Source organism: Cervus elaphus, chromosome 12 (assembly GCF_910594005.1).
Source record: "Cervus elaphus chromosome 12, mCerEla1.1, whole genome shotgun sequence".
Classification (NCBI taxonomy): Eukaryota; Metazoa; Chordata; class Mammalia; order Artiodactyla; family Cervidae; genus Cervus; species Cervus elaphus.
In genome coordinates, this window is record NC_057826.1 from 57160443 (window position 1) to 57174326 (window position 13884).

At 40.2% G+C, this 13884-nt stretch overlaps 1 long non-coding RNA gene and 1 pseudogene across 1 annotated transcript in view; one reads left to right on the forward strand and one right to left on the reverse strand.

The window, feature by feature from the left end:
• Positions 1-7030, forward strand: part of LOC122705278 — a 50340-nt gene extending 43310 nt beyond the window's left edge. The window contains exon 4 of the long non-coding RNA XR_006344073.1: positions 6908-7030. This is a non-coding gene — a long non-coding RNA (uncharacterized LOC122705278). The remainder of the gene's footprint in view (positions 1-6907) is intronic.
• A 3492-nt stretch (positions 7031-10522) lies between these two features.
• Positions 10523-13884, reverse strand: part of LOC122705651 — a 43227-nt pseudogene continuing 39865 nt past the window's right edge.

The window sequence follows — 13884 nt, forward strand, 5'->3', positions numbered from 1 at the left end:
TTCCCCGATGGCTTAGCTGGTAAAGAATCTGCCTGCAATGCGGGAGATGCAGGCAGATGCAATTTCGATCCCTGGGTCGGGAAGATCTTCTGAAAGAGGAAATAGCAACCCACTCCAGTATCCTTGCCTGAAAAATCCCATGGACAGAGGAGCCTGCGGGCTACAGTTCACGGGGTCGCAAGAGTCAGACACGACTAAGTGCAGGCGCCACAACCTACACTTTGGTTAATATGTTGACTCTTATTGTGACTGTCTTGCAGTGCAGGGGGTGGGGCATCAGTCCACACTGAGATTCCTCCCTGTCTGTCATACTGGGGTGGAACAAAGAAAGTTGGGCTTTGAAGCAAGGGAAAGGGAACTCTCTCTTTCTTTTTCTCTCTTTCTGTGTGTGTGTGTGTGTGTGTGTGTGTGTGTGTGTGTGTGGCTAAGAGAGATGGGGCACTGGGCTCTTGGAGAAAGAACAAGGGATGTGCTATTTGTGGGGCATAAATAAGCACATGTACATAGTGGCAGGTCTGGAGGAATGACCTGTAGGGGACTTCTGTGAAGGGGCATGGCCCATGGGCTCTACTTAACCTTTTTAGCCCCAGATTTCCCAACCTTATTCAAATAAGGAAGCTTCTGTTGCATAACACTTGTTAATATGTCTCTGATACTTTTCTGAATACCACACCATGGGAAATATTGTTAGTCAGACATCCTCCAAGCATGCATTGTAATCACCCAGATGGCTTGTTGGAACACAAATTACTGGCCCCACTCTCAAAGTTTCAGATTCAGTAAATCTGGGGTGGGCCTGAGGATTTGCATTTTAATGAGTTCCTGGGCACATGCTGATGCTTCTGGGTCCAGGAAACATACTTTGAAAGTGAATCACAGACAGAAATGGTCTGGTTCCTTCCTTCTTTTCCTAGAGTTTTTGTTGTTCAGTTGCTTAGTCATGTCCGACTCTGACCCCATGAAATGCAGCATGCCAGATTTCCCTATCCTTCACAAACTCCTGGAGCTTGCTCAAACTCTTGTCCATTGTCCAGTCAGTGATGTCATCCAGTCATCTCGTCCTCTGTTATCCCCTTCTCCTCTGTTATCCCCTTCTCCTCCTGCCTTCAATTGTTCCCAGCATCAGAGTCTTTTCCTATGTGTTGGCTCTTTGCATCAGGTGGTCAAAGTATTGGAGCTTCAGCTTCAGGATCAGTCCTTCCAATGAATATTCAGGGTTGATTTCCTTTAGAATTCCTAGAGTAACACAAATCAGATCAAGAAGTAGTGACTGAAATAAAGACCAAATATGAAAAGCCCACATTTAAACATCATACTTAACAGTGAAAAACTGAAAGGTTTTCCTCTAAAATAAGCAATAAGGAAAGGATGTACATTCTTGACACTTCTGTTCAATATAGTACTAAAAGTTTTAGCCAGAACAATTAGGCAAGAGAAAGAAATAAAACACATGCAAGTCAGGAAGGAAAAAGTTAAATTGTCCCTATTTGCAGATGACATGATCTTATATATAGAAAACCCTAAAGATTCCACAAGAAGACTCAGAATTAATAAACTAATTCAGTAAAGTTGCAGGATATAAAATCAACATACAAAATTCAGTTGTGTTTCCCTACACTGATAATAATCAATCTGAAAAGGAAATTAAGAAAAAACTTCCATTTACAACAGCACCAAAAACAATTAAATATTTAGAAATAAATTTAATGAAGGAAGTTATTTGTATAGTGAAACTACAAAACATTGATGAAATAAATGAAATAAGACACAAATTGAAAGTCACCCTATGTTCTTGAATTGGAAGATTTAATTATGTTAAAATCCTCATGTTATCCAGAGCAATCTACAAATTCAAAGGAATCACTATCAAAATTCCATTGACATGTTTTACAGAGATGGAAAAGCAATTCTAAAACTCACATGGATGCATAAAAGACCATAAAGAGCCAAATTAATCTTGAAATGGAACAAAATTCATGCCATCACACTTCCTGGTTTTTAAATATATTACAAAACTATCATAATCAAAACAATGTAGTACTGGTATAAAGACAGACCTATCGACTAATGAAACAGAATAGAGATCCCAGAAATAAATCCACACATATAAGGCCAACTGATCTTCACAAGAGCACCAAAAGTACAGAATAGGGAAAGGTTAGTCTCTTCAACTGGAAAAGGCAATGGCACCCCACTCCAGTACTCTTGGCTGGAAAATCCCATGGATGGAGGAGCCTGGTAGGCTGCAGTCCATGGGGTCGCTAAGAGTCGGACACGACTGAGTGACTTCACTTTCACTTTTCACTTTCATGCATTGGAGGAGGAAATGGCAACCACTCCAGTGTTCTTGCCTGGAGAATCCCAGGGACGGGGGAGCCTGGTGGGCTGCCGTCTATGGGGTCGCACAGAATCGGACGCGACTGAAGCAGCTTAGCAGCAGCAGTCTCTTCAACAATTGGTGTTGGGAAAACTGGATATCTACAGACAAAAGAATGATATTGGACTCTTATACCACACAAAAATCAGCTGAACATGGAATACAGACTCAAATGTAAGACCTGAAACTATAAAACTCCTAGGAAAAGACATATAGGAAAAGTTTCATGACATTGGTCTATGCAATGCTCCATAAATATGACATCAAAAGCACAGGCAACAAAAATGAAAATAGACAAGTGGGACTACATCAAACTGAAAAATCTTCCCTATACCCAAACTACCAACAGAAAGGCAATGTATGGAATAGGAGAAAATATTTACAAACTACATATCTGATAAGTGGTTAATCTCAAAAAAATGTAAAGAAATCCTACAATTCAATAGAAAAAAATCCTAATATACCAACTTTAAAAATGGGCTAAGGAGTTGAATAGACCTTTCTCACAGAGAAGACATGTAAATGGCCCACAGGTATATGAAAAAATGCTCGATGACATTACACATCAGGGAAATGAAAATCAAAACCACAGGGACATATCACTTCCTATCTGTTAGGATGGCTATTATGAAGACAACATGTTTTGACAAGGATGTAGACAATCTTTAACCCTTGCACACTGTTGGTGGGAATGTAAAATGGTGCAGCCCCCATTTCACAGAGATAACTCGAAAAATTAAAAATAGAGCTACTGTATAACCCAGCAACCCCATTTCTGTGTGTTTATCCAAAAGAACTGAAATCAGAATCTCAAAGAGCTATTAGAACTTCTGGGTGAGCAGCACTATTCACAATAGCCAAGATATAGAAATCACCTAAATATCCATTGACAAATGAAAGGATAAAGAAAATATGGTATTTACATACAATTGAATTCAGTCTTAAAAAAGAAGGAAATTCTGCAATATGTGACAACATGGAGGACATTATGCTAAGTAAAATAAGCCAGTCATAGAAGATAAATATTGCCTGAATCTGCTTATATGAGGTATCAAAAGTAATCAAATTAATAGAATCAAAGAATAGAATGGTGGTTTCCAGGGACTGGGAAGAAGGAGAAATAGAGACTTACTAATCAATGGGCATAAAGTCATAGTTAAACAAGATGAATAAGCTCTAGAGATCAATACTTTAGCTATAGTCAATGAGGATGTTTTGTTAAGAGGGTATATCTCATATGAAATATTCTTACCATGATAAAAGAAAACAAACAAAAAAGTAGTCATTGAACTTGTCATTGAACTCATAGCATGAGCAGGGCATATAGGAATTGTTCTGTCCCAGAAATGCAAAGGCACACTGGTAAAGAAGATCCCTGAGACAAAGATTTAATATACAATTACCTCTCAGTTATCATAGCAAGGGGATATTTAAAATTAATAAGCACTTATTACGTTATCCACACTTCCTGGCTACTTTGACCATTTTACAATGCGATAGTGTTTTGTTTCAAGTATAAAATAATTGGAAGGAGTTTTACTCATTAATATCAGCTATAGTGCATTTTCTGCCATCTTGTCACCTTAAGACCATTTGGGCATGCTGATTTATGTTGTCACAGCAGTTCAACATCTAGTCAATTAAATCTGAAGAAACCCAATTTGTCACTAGGTGATTTGGAATTCCAACAATAAACAACTGGTTTTGTTGATTGCTTTGGCTGAATTGATTAAATGCCTCAGAGATATAGTAGAAACACTTCAGTTTGTATGACAGCATTGCATTTCTGCTTTCCAGTAATTATAGTCTCCGTTGAGCCAATATTTCCAAGGGAAATGCTGTGAAATGTTCTGAATTGGTTGGTGTTTCATTTACAATATATTATTATCTTTATTATATTTACCTGAAATAGGAAATTAGCAAAAACAAAGCCACAGGTAAAGCAGAATAGATGAGCTGCTTGTACCCAACCAAAGTTCATCTAGAGAAGTTAAATATAAACACAGTATTTCTGTATCTGTGAGGCACTTAGAAAGTGATAGTCATTAACAGCCCACAAATGCCTCTTGGCACATCTGTCTATAGTGATGAACTTAGAGAAAACGTCAAGGTCACTCATTCTGTGTTTAAAGACTTAGGGAACTAGTCCCTCTTGTAACATGCATATTAATGACCGTGGTGGCCCTGAACTTGTGCTGCTCAGATATCTGCTGTGATGAGCATAGTTGACTATTGCCCTACTAGCTGCCCCTCTGAATGTACCACCACATTTGTGCCAAGGTCACAATTCCCACTGGAGAAGGAAATGGCAACCTACTCCAGTATTCTTTGCCTGGGAAATCCCATGGACAGAGGAGTTGGTTGGGCTACAGTCCATGGAGTTGCAAGAGTTGGACACAACTTAGTGGCTAAACCACCACCACCACAATTCCACAGACTGCTTCTAGTCAATAACTGAGCATGATGAAGATTAAATGTGTTCTGTTCCTAAGAAACATGTTGTTGTTCAGTTGCTCAGTCATGTCCAACTCTTTGTGACCCCATGGACTGCAGCACGCCAGGCTTCTCTGTACATCGCCATCTCCCAAAGCTTGTCCAAATTCATGTCCATTGAGTAGGTGATGCCATTCAAACATCTCACCCTCTGTTGCCCCCTTCTTCTCCTGCCTTCTATCTTTCCCAGCATCAGGGTGTTTTCCAATGAGTTGGCTCTTTGCATCGGTTGGCCAAAATATTGGAGCTTCAGCTTCGGCATCAGTCCTTCCAATGAATATTCAGGACTGATTTCCTTTAGAATTGACTGGTTTGATATCGTCGCAGTCCAAGGGACTCTCAAGAGTCTTCTCCAATGCCACAGTTCAAAAGCATCAATTATTCAACAGTCAGCCTTCTTTTTGGTCCAACTCTCACATCCATACATGACTACTGGCAAAACCAAAGCTTTGACTATATAGACCTTTGTCAGCTAAGTAATGTCTCTGCTTTTTAATATGCTGCCTATGTTTGTCATAGCTTTTCTTCCAAGGAGCAAGAATCTTTTAATTTCATGGCTGTAGTTACTGTCCACAGTGATTTTGGAGCCCAAGAAAATAAAGTCTTTCACTGTTTCCATTTTTTCTTTATCTATTTGCCATGAAGTGATGGGACCAGATGCCATGATCTTAGTTTTTTGAATGTTGAGTTTTAAACCAGCTTTTTTGCTCTCCTCTTTCACCTTCATCAAGAGGTTCTTTGGTTCCTCTTCACTTTCTGCCATAAGGGTGGTGTCTTTTGCATATCTGAGGTTATTAATATTTCTCCTGGCAATCTTGAGTCCAGCTTGTGTTTCATCCAGAGACACCTTCAATGGCTAACTTAGTTCCAGAACTTCCCAGTGGTGTGGCTCTTTGGGAGCCACACCCAGTCTGAGACTTTCACCACCCAACCTTCCTCCCCATCTCCTTCCACGAGAGTCAGACTTTGTTTCCCTCTGAAAGCTCTCTCTCCCTTCTCCTGCTCTCTCTTTGTCCTTTATAGCTGTGACCCTCTCTTGCACATCTTACCCCATCTTGGCATCTACTTCTTGGAGGACTTGAACTCACAATGACCTTGAGTTTAGACCATCACCAAAAACAAAATCAAGAAAACCTGATGCTGGACCTAGAGTAACAAAACGAAACACCCAAATCTAGAACTTTAATAGTTTTCTTGTCAGAGTCACAAATTCAATGTAAAATTTTGTGATGTTACTTCTCTTTGTATTCTGCATGTCAGAACTATCCACAGCAGCATGTTACCATGAGAAAAAGTCTTGCTTCTCCCGACATGTACCCTCTCTTATTCGAAGATTGGTACAGTATATGTAACTAAGGAAGACCTAGTGTATAGCACAGGGAATTGTACTCAGTGCTCTGTGGTGACCTAAATGGAAAGAAAATCTTAAAAAGAGGGTTTATGTGTATACACACAGCTGATCCACTTTGCCGTAGAACAGAAACTACCACAACATTGTAAAGCAACTATACTCCAATAAAAATTTTTTTAAAAGATTGATGCAGAGATATTGAAAACTATCTTTCATGTAAAAGATTATAGTTTTTATTAACTATTTTAAATCATTTTATGTGTTTCTGCTTAAAATTTTTTCCCACTAGAAAATCATTATGAAAAGTACAGAATATTATTTTAAAAAATTAAAATCACCAGCATCCCAGCATCCAAAATACATGCTATCCAGAGTTACCATTTTGGATGCTTTTGTCTGTATTTTTTCTATGCAGGCATTGATATCTACACAGGTGAGATAATACTCTCTATATAAATTTAATATCCTGCTTTTCCCCATAGTATTAATTTTTTTATGAAACACTTTTAATTTCTACACAATATTCCACTGTGCATTATCTTATGATTTACTTCACTCTTATCTTACCATCAGAATTCAGGTAATTTCTAATTTCCCAGCTATTATAAACAGCCTATGATGAATGTATGTGTTCATAAAGCTTTAGTTTACGGTTTGGTGTTTTTTTTTTTTTCCTTTCTATATAGATCCCTAAAAGCCTTTCCTGGCTTCCTGATAAACCTGCAGATGAGGAGAATCAACAAGCTTTCTTCCCGCATTCACCCAGCGTGTTAGAAGGATACCAAAGGCTCGCTGCTGGGCCTGTATCCTTCTGACAATACCAAGGTGTAAAATCGGGGAGCTGAATGAGATAATCCCATCTTTCCATCCATATTTAATATTTCTTAAATATTTGATTAGTGGACTTAGCTCCTCTCTGGTTCTGTAATTTTTCTTATACCCTTTAGGACTGTAAGATGCAAATGTACACAAATGATAATGATGCATCTAGGATATTACTATATTGTCTTTATACCATAGAGAACACTCAAAATTATATAGGAATATAGGCTCTGTGACGCTATTCTCTCCAGCACATATAACTTATTGCTGTCTGTTTTTAAATTACTTTAGGTTTCTAAGCATTAAGAACTATATTATAGCTCTGTGAACCAACTCACTGAGCCTTCTAATATTAACCCAATCAAAATGTTGTTCACTTGGTAGGTATTAAAATGTCGCATTTGAAATTTTTTCTTTTGTGTTCCCTGAATTTACCCTTGACTCTACCTTCATTAAAAAAAGACTGTATTGTGTTTCATTGTGTGCATGACTTTGTACTAGGAACTGAGTTACAAAAGTGTTATTTTTGATGTTAAGGAATTTCTAGTTTAAAAACCATGACACTGAGGACAAAGGAGCATCTAACAACCCATCTGGGTCTCAGCACCTGCCAGGTGCTGAGGGCCTCTCGGGGAGTTCAGGAAAGAGGGGTCTGGGTAATTCCAGGTTTCCAGAGGCTGGAGCCGGTACAATATTGTGCTCCTCAGAGGGAGATCTGTGAAGGAAATGGGATTCCAGAAGCTTTTCAAATTGCAGTGGTGAGGCTTGGGGTGGTGAGGCAGTGGTGAGGCCAGAGAGAGTATATTCCAAGATCTGGAAATCTAAATCAGGAAAGATTCTTTTTCCTGATAAAGGTGGAAGCAGAGCCATCTAATGTTTTACAGATTGAAAATACAGATTCAGAATAAACAGAGATGATAAAATAGGAAAGGCAGGTCTTAGCAAATGGCAGAGCAAACAAGCAGTGAGAGTTAGTGTGGAGGATTAAGGCTAAGCACTTGGACACACTAAAGTGCTTACAGCAGGAAATGCAATTACTTTCAGATCTGCTAGATCTAATTAGGCCCCCTTATTGCTTTTAATAACCACCGTTCTCTATAAAATACAGTAGTTCTGCCTCTTTGCTCACCATAGTGTATTGTTAGCTTTACCTGGCTTTGCCTTCAAGGACAGCGTGAGGGGTATGGGAAAAACACCGGTTCTCCCCTAAATGAACTTGGGGTGGAGAAAGTGAAATGTAGTTCTGAGATTGCCAATATCACCGATAATCAGTTAATGCTAAGCTGGGACATGTTTTCCAACTGAGAATGTTTTAACGTAATAATAATATGCTAACTGGTTCCCAGTATACTGTGCTACCCAGACATGAATTCTAGGAACTTCAAGTTCAGGCACAGAAGAACTTAGATGGGGCTCCCCTGAAAGCAAAGCATGAGACACAGACTGGGGTGTGGAGTTGAATTGGGAGGTGGCCCCAAGGAGCAGGAGAGTGGCTGCTGAGAGAGGGAGATAGAATATGAAAAAGAATAATACACGGTGACTTTTTGACTTTAGAGCAGCTTGTATTTGAGGTCAATACAGGGAGAGTTTTTACCACTGGACATCAAGGACTTGTCTTATCACAGGTCCTCAGAGGATCTGTGGCCAATGCGTCCCAGAATTTTCCCGCTGAAGGACAGGGAGGCGGGGGGCAGGGGTCATTCACTCACTGCTTGTTCCTCATTCCCCAAAGTTCCTCCCCTAAGGCGTTAACACTCCCACAATTCTACATCACATCTGTGGACCAAGCAGACTTTGGAGGAAGTCCTAAGGCAGAAAGCAGAGAGATGGCCAGGCATGTGCCTGAGGTGAGACTTGTCACTCACAGGGACTGTCCACTGACCAGCTCCAGGGTCCCCTGCTGAGGTCTGCGCTGGAACCAGATGAGCCAAGGGTACAGTCAGGCCTACGGAGGACAGTGCCTTGACTTTTTGTTGCTGCCTCTGCCACTGCCACCCTCACTAGCATTCCTTCTTGCCTCAGTCATGGGGCTGTCTTCTGGACCCTCTTCCCGGGGAGCACAGTCACTGGTTAGGGTCTCAGTGTCCTGTCATAAACCCGCACTAACAGGCCCTCTGACTCTTCTCTCCACACTTCACCCAGGCAGTTGTGGCATCTCTGCCTCATTTGTTGCAAGCTATTTTTATGTCCAACCAACAAAGAACCCCGCTAGCAACCTATTAAGTGTCCTTGCCAGGAAGTTAGATCCTGAGCCCTGGGAGTGTGCTCCTAGGTTGATAAATGCTCGCTATACAATGCTCCCCTTCACGCTCTACCTCCCTCCGTCCAACACACTCAAGATCCACTCCCACACATGTTCCTGTCAGTACATTTTAGTGACATCCTGAAGTTCTTCCAGTAAGAAAGCTGGCTGCTGCCACAGGGACTGCTTGGGCTACACTGAGAGCTGACCCAAATTATTAAAATCTGGTGACATCCATGTCTTACCTATTGTAAATAATGCGGCTCTGAATATTAGGGTCTTGTATCTTTTGTAATAAGAGATTTATCTTTTCCAGATATGTGCCAAGGAGTGAGATTTCTGGGTCAGATGGTATCTCTAAACAACCTAAATTTTCATTAACAGATAAATGGACAAAGAAGATGTGGTGTGTGTGTGTGTGTGTGTGTGTGTGCATGTGTGCGTGTATATATATATATATATACACAATTATATACATACACAGTGTATGTATATGTATATATATGTGTGTGTGTATATGTATATATATGTGTGTGTGTATATATATATATAATTTGGAATATTACTCAGCCATAAAAAAGAAGCAACATGGATGTACCTAGAAATGATCATACTAAGTCAAGTAAGTCAGACAGAGAAAGACAAATTATCCTATGATATCACTTATTTGTGGAACCCAAAAAATGATACAAATGAACTTATTTATAAAGCAGAAATAGATTCACAGATATAGAAAACAAATGTATGGTTACCTAAGGGGAAATGGAGTTGGGGGAGGGATAAATTCAGAGATTGAGATTAACAGATACACACCAGTATAAATAAAATAGACAAACCATAAGGACCTACTGTGTAGCACAGGGAACTATCAACATAGTCCATATTTTATGATAATATATAATGAAAAAGAACCTGTAAAAGAATATGTGTATATGTGTAACTCAATCACTTTGTTATACACCTGAAACTAACACAACATTGTAAATCAACTATACTTCAATTAAAAACTCTGATGGCAATGATGGAAGGTGGGGTTAAATCTTAAAAAGGTCAAGTATCATCTTCCATCTACCCTAGGTGAAGCCTTGTGTCATCTGTTGGCAAAGAGGAGCTTCTCTTCTCTAGGAAGATGGAGGGGAGTATTTCTTCCCACAAAGCCCTAGAGGAATTCAGGGCTTTGAAATTCTCAAGTACATCCACAAAATATGCCTGATGAAGATGAAGAGATACAAGTCCATTAACAAAAAAAAAATGCTCCCAACCAGATTCCTTTCTCAGAGGTGCAGCCCCATTCTCTATTCTGGTATCTCTCGTGCTCCTGGTTCCTTTCTTGGACGTAACCATCATGCTGTTCATTATTAAGAAGCAGGTCCCGATGCCTCCTGCTGTCCTGCTGCTCTCTTGGGACTAGCTAGACGATTTCTCCCAGAACAGATGTCTTTTTCTGGAAGAGCTCCTGCTGGCACCCACACTATAGGACTTGGCTTCAGTGCCATGAACTGCTTAAGGGAGATGAGGACACAGCAACACTCATCATTGGTGATCTGAGACTGTTTGATAACAGCAATAGCTGTGCGTAGCATCTCAGTTGAGTCACTGTAATCCCCTGTGCTGGCTCCAGAAATCACTTTGGAATTGGCATTGCTCTGGTTTGCTTCATGATCTCTCCAAATTCAGCTTCACTCACCATTGAGGGTCAAAAGCCCAAATCTTGGCTGCCAAGGTGGATAGAGGGGTCAAAGGCCTTCATGTAAATATCTGATGGAGGCCCCACTGTAGCATTTGGAGGAGGAAATAAGGCTGGATTGAGATAAAGGGTGGGTGGGATGGCCCGGGGGGAGGTACAGCTACAAAAGGAGGTAATGGAGAAGCAGGAGATGCTCATGGGAGATGCCAGAAGGAAGAGGAAGACTCCAAATGTTGAGGAGAGAGGCAGTAGGGATAGAATTGGGCCTGAGACCAGACTCATCAGGTGAAGGACTGAAGGAGAGCGATTGAAGTCAGGCAGCACATGGCAGGGCTTATCCTTTTAGGCAGATGTGAGTACAAGGTTCTCAATGTATGACCCAACCATCAGCAGAATTACTAGAATACTGCGTTGGTCTTTTATACCTATTTCCATTCTCGAGACTCAAGCGCATTCACATTCTGAGCCTCTGCCTCAAATTATGACAGGTCTGCCAGGTGGCTAACCCCACGTCCACTTTTTCCTCTAAGTACTTTTCTGGAAAGAGTTTCCAATAATTTTGTGGACCAGGTTTTCAGAGGCCACCACCACCTCAGCATACCCCCACTGGCTATTTGCTCCATCCTTTGCAAATTTCAACCCCAGCACATCACAGATGCCTACAAAGGCAATAACCGGGCTCAGGGCCTGCCCTGCGGCCCACCAGGAGAAGCCACTCACATGGACAGCAGGCTGTCTGCTACTCCAGCCACTGCCGGTGTGCAGAATCACCTGCAGGACGTTGTCGTTGCATTGGAGTTGACTCCTGGTGAAGAGGAGGAGGTACCTCAGGACTGCTGCTTCTGTCATCTGAGGCTACGAGGTGGACATCAATGAATGGGGTTGCTTTTCCCCTAACATCCAAGTTGTGATGTGGTTCCAGCTGAAGGAGGCACGGCAACAGGATCCTGCAATGCCCACTGGGGGCGGTTCTTCTTCATGCATCTGTAGACAAGCTGCATCTAACATGAGAAGAGACAGGGCATGTAAGGTGAGACTTGGCTTGTTGGAGGCACTGTCCTTCTGGCTCAGTGGGGAGAGACTAAATTGGACTGAATTCTTCCTCTGTTCTCTAAACATTTCTAACATAGCCCTTAATCAGTCACTGAGGGAGTCTCCCCAGGGTTGAAGAGCCATGTTGCCCTGGGTCAGAGGCTACAGGTTGTAGCTTTTCCTCCCTGTTCCCAACCCCATCCTCACCTCCCCTTAAGACAGGGCACCTGTCAACTGGCCCAGTGGTATAAACAATGTGCTTATCCTCAAGGGCAGCTCTGGGGATCTTTTTAAAATGTAGAGATAATCAAATAAGGTGATGATTCAAGAAAAAAAATAGAAAATGGCTGGAAAAGCCATTTACCCAGAGGATTTTTTTCACCCCCATCTTTATTCTGTTTTATAATAATAAATTTTTGATATAATTTTCAGTTTTAATTACTACTGATAGCAAATGGGGAGAAATGTCTTGTCCTGCTGTTGTTCACTATTTATCTTTCTGGTAGGTTGAAAACTGTGTAAGAAATTTGATGATGCTGTCAGTCTTTTAATCTGCATTGTGTTTCTTCAGTTTTGTAACAACACATTTTAAAATGAGAAATGGGATGTGAGTTGTTAGGAAAAAACCAAAAGACAAATACTATGTGATTTCACTTATATGAGTTATCAGAGTAGCCAAATTCATAAAAACAGAAAGTATACTTGGTAGTGACCAAGTACTCCTTCTTTGAAGGAGCCAGCTCAAAAGTGTTGCCATTGGCCATACTAAATAATATCATTTTAAAAATACATGATTCCCTTAGTGATACTCAAGATAAAGAGGAAAAAATCTTCTTTATAGAGAGTAACTTACAGAGAAGGACATAAGGTATAGAAACAAAATCATTTCATTAGAAATCATCATTTTGTAACCCTTGGATAATAATTGATCCAGGCAAGGATTAATAAATGATGCTAAAACCATTGGGTAAAAGTTTGTTGGCGAATAAGACAGTTATCACTTCACAGTCCTTTACCCCACAGATTCTTTTTTTATTAAGGAGGAAAAGACATATGTTTATGGTGAAGATATCTAGCAGACATGCCTTAACCAAGTGATCAAATTGTTTCTCAGTAATAACAGAACAAATTCATATTCTGTACCTCTTTCTCACAAGCTATAGGGGGAAATGCACAATATCATTTATGCAGTAGTTTTGCCAAAATGTTTAACTTGAATCTAATCATTACGACTAATCCAGAACTGTGCTATTTTCAATAAAACAACTCAGACTCTTCAAAATGTCAGTGTTAGGAAAGAAAAAAGAAAAGATGGAGAGATACTGTTCTATATTAAAAAGAATGAAAGAGACATAATGTCAAGTATAATACATACATCTGGATTTTTAAAATATGTATATGCTATTTTGAAGATAAATGGACTCTATGTTAGATGACATTACCAAGGCAATGTTAAATTTATTATGAATGACAATAATAGGAGTAGAAAGTCACTGAGAGTGTCATTTGGGGTGAAATACCATGATGTTTGAGCTTCCCACGTGGCACTAGTGGTAAAGAACCTGCCTGCCAATGCAGGAGACATAAGAGACATGGGTTCAATCCCTGGGTTGGGAAGGTCCCCTGGAGGAGGGCACGGCAACCCACTCCACTATTTTTACCTGGAGAATCCCATGGACAGAGGAGCCTAGCAGTCTGCAGTCTAGTAGGTCACAAAGAGTCGGACATAACTGAAGCAACTTAGCACACATGTTGTTTGCAACTTATTAAATGATTTGGAAAGTATATTTTTAAACATTTACATTATATGTATCATATAACAGTTATAAACATATATAAATATAAATAAATATATGGAAATAGACAGACTGAGAGTAGAA